The following is a 4141-nucleotide window of genomic DNA, read 5'->3' on the forward strand; positions in this document are numbered from 1 at the left end:
CATAATCAGGTGTTAGTGAAGGTGTCCGGAAGTTTTATAGTTTATATATGGCAACCCTAAATTAGAAGACTATCATCTTTAATATACCAATGTATAGGAATTGTGGTAAACCCACTCAGCGTGCCTTGAACCGGCTGGAAAGTCAATCAGCTTACTGGGGTGTAACGCGTTATCACGTACCGACACAGGTTGTCCCGTATACGCCACACCTTTCTCCAGATCGCTGTATTTAATTTAAATGTATTTATAGACAAATACAAATTCACCTTTGATATTCACCTGAAAAAACAAACTCAACCAAGTGACTTTACCTACAACAGAGAGGTAACAACTAATTAATAGCATCCCGGGGTAATTGATAATTCTAAATTACTCGCCGGAACACTCTCTCTCTCTCTCTCTCTCTCTCTCTCTCTCTCTCTCTCTCTCTCTCTCTCTCTCTCTCTTGATACAGTCCGTTACAAGTTTAGGGAGTTTGTTACAGGTTAAAGGGAGTATGGTGAGTAGTCCCTATCTTAAAACCTAACCCTATTGAATTATTTGTAACATTAAAATTAACTATGAAATACAAGAACACTTATACACTACAGACAAAAAAGACAAAGAAGAAATGATAAGGTACACACACACACACACACACACACACACACACACACACACACACACACACACACACACACACACACACACACACACACACACACATACATATGTAACACGTGAAATTATAATAATTATAATAACAATAGGTTATTCAAGGACTGTATTTACCTTGAGATCTGATGGGAAGCACAACAGCTGAGCCACCATATCCTTACAGTATTCGTTGATTTGCAGGCAGGGTTTACTTGGAGGAGAGAGAGAGAGAGAGATGAGAGAGAGAGAGAGAGAGAGAGAGAGAGAGAGAGAGAGAGAGAGAGAGAGAGAATTATTATTATTATTATCTATTATAATCTATTTCCTTAAATTTCTGGGCACTCCAGTCAGCAACAACAAACTCTCTCTCTCTCTCTCTGTTGTTCTTGTAGTAGTAGTAGTAGTAGTAGTAGTAGTAGTAGTAGTAGTAGTAGTAGTAGTAGTGGTGGTGGTGGTAGTAGTAGTAATAATAATAATAATAATAATAATAATAATAATAATAATAATAATAATATACAACACGTGAAATTATAATAATTATAATAACAATAGGTAATCAAAGCACTGTATTTACCTTGAGATCTGATCGGAAGCATAATAGCCCAGCCACCATATCCTTATAAGTCAGGAGACCGACTGGCCGGTGACGTTTAGAATCAAATACTTCTTTGCCACATGTCAGACTGGACGATGCACGCGGGATCAAGCGATGGACTCTCGTCCTTACGGACCGCTCGCACATACATGCACCATACTTCCACATGTTATATCCTAGCGCTCCATAAGAACGAAAATCCATCGCTTGTTGCCGCGTACATCGTCCAGTCTGACAATGCGTACAGGTGTTAGACAAGTCCGGGATTCGGAAACTTCACCAGCCAGCCAGTTGGTTTCCTGACTTGAAAAGTTATTGAACTCGGCTGTCGTACTTCTGATCAGATCTCAAGTACAGACAGTACAGTGCTTCAGTTACCCTATAGTTATTATCATTATTAGAATTTCACGTGTTACATATTATTATTATTATTATTATTATTATGTGTGTGTGTTATGTATTATTACTACTACTGCTACTGCTACTTCTACTACTACTAGTACTACTACTACTACTACTACTACTACTACTACTACTACTACTACTAGACGTCTAAAGTAGGCGCTCGCTGGACGCACGCTGGTCTTCACGCAGGCACGCACGCACGCACGCATCACATGCTCACACACACACACACACACACATCACATGCTCACACACACACACACACACACACACACACACACACACACACACACACACACACACACACTGTACTCTCATTTTTTTCAGGTTAATATTGTTGAGTGCCTTAACAAGCTGACTGGTCCATCTATCAACTGGAGACACACACTCACAACCTTACCACCAGTTATCTCGTCTTCTTCAATGACATTCAACTGTTCCCTCACTTCTATAGACGCTATAGAACATCCTGGCTCTGTCATTTACTTCTACTAATCTAAACTGGGAATCTTCACACATCATCACATTAAAACAATATAAACACTCCCTATGAAATGAGGCGTTTTCAGTATTCTCCGCCAGTTTTTTCTCCCTCCAACCCCCTCCTCCCAGCTGGTAACTCCCTCCATGCCAGCAGTGTACGTAAGCTTTACATACATATATTGTCTTAGAGAGGCTGGCTGTTTCTTACCAATTTCTCTTTTCTAACTGACTGCCCTCACCTTCATTCTCACCACCTGATTGTTGTGTCATTAGTGATTGTTGTTGTTAATAATAATAATCATTATTATTATTATTTTATTATTTATTGTACTACTACTACTATTACTACTACTACTACTACTACTACTACTACTACTACTACTACTATCATTATTATTTTATTTATTTATTTATTTATTTATTTATTTATTTAATATTATTATTTTAGTACTATTACTACTACTATTATATTATCACCATCATCATCATCATATTATTATTATTATCATCATCACTACAATCACCTATTACTAGCGGTGTAATTATTCAAAAAAGCAGAGTTCACCAGCCCCACCCCTGCAGGTCATTAACCTGGTAACCTCCAAAGACCCTTGGTAATGTCACCAAAATGGTCTAACCGTGCACAAATCTCAAGGCAAAAATGTGTTCCAGTACTGTAGGGGTTAATTAAGAGTTTCATTAATGGCTCATCGGTCCTGCTTAACTGCCTGACTGGCTAATAATTGCACTAACTTCATCACCACTCTCGTTAATGGCCACAGTCTTCACTATCTTAACCCCTTCGGCACCGGGACGTATTTTCATCTATAGTTTTAAGTGTGATTAGACGATCGCATTGATATTATGAAGGGTCTATGGAGGTCAGAAGTTTAATGGCCAGAGTCTTCACTGTTTCAATCCCAACGTGAGTTTGTGAAGCTGTATAAAATCATCAAATAGTAACCAGATTGAGTACGGAAATGTGCAATGGTACTGAAAGGGTTAATCCCCACGTAAGTTTCTGAATCTGTATGAAATTGCCAAGTAGTAAGCATTTAGCATGAATATCGTAATGTCACGGTACTGAAAGGGTTAGCTATCCATTCACTCGTTTCAGGCACCACTAGTTAGCCTCCTAATTCCTTCACCTCCCTCCGTCTTATTCATTCTGCTAACTTATTACATTTCCGTCTTTACAACTCAATTCAACTCACGGTTCCTTAGAAAAGTCATCCGTTCATGGTACGTTTTTACTCTTCATATTTTTTTTTAATATTGATTCGTTGATTTGCACGCAGGGTTCACTTGGGAGAGAGAGAGAGAGAGAGAGAGAGAGAGAGAGAGAGAGAGAGAGAGAGAGAGAGAGAGAGAAAATTATCTATCATAATCAATTATCCGTTAATGATACGTTTTTTTATATTTTTTTTTCGTTGATTTGCAGGCAGGGTTGACTTGGAGGGAGAGAGAGAGAGAGAGAGAGAGAGAGAGAGAGAGAGAGAATGATTATTACCTATTATAATCAATTTCCCGTTAATGATACGTTTGTTTGTTTTTTTCTTTATTCGTTGATTTACAGGCAGGGTTCACATGGAGAGAGAGAGAGAGAGAGAGAGAGAGAGATTATTACCTATTATAATCAATTTCCCATTAATGATACGTTTTTTTCTTTATTCGTTAATTCACAGGCAGGGTTCACTGAGAGAGAGAGAGAGAGAGAGAGAGAGAGAGAGAGAGAGAGAGAGAATTATTATTACCTATTATAATCAATTTTCCGTTAATGATACGTTTTTTTTTTCTTTATTCGTTGATTTACAGGCAGGTTTCACTTGGAGAGAGAGAGAGAGAGAGAGAGAGAGAGAGAGAGAGAGAGAGAGAGAGAGAGAGATTATCTATCATAATCATTTACTGAGAAGGAAGCTTCAAAATGTTACAACAAAATAATAAAAAAAAATCCTGTATTATTATAAGTACTACATGGAAGGTAAGAATGATTGATAAAACAAATATATGCAATTGTGTGTG

Source organism: Portunus trituberculatus, chromosome 11 (genome assembly GCF_017591435.1).
Source record: "Portunus trituberculatus isolate SZX2019 chromosome 11, ASM1759143v1, whole genome shotgun sequence".
Taxonomy (NCBI): Eukaryota; Metazoa; Arthropoda; class Malacostraca; order Decapoda; family Portunidae; genus Portunus; species Portunus trituberculatus.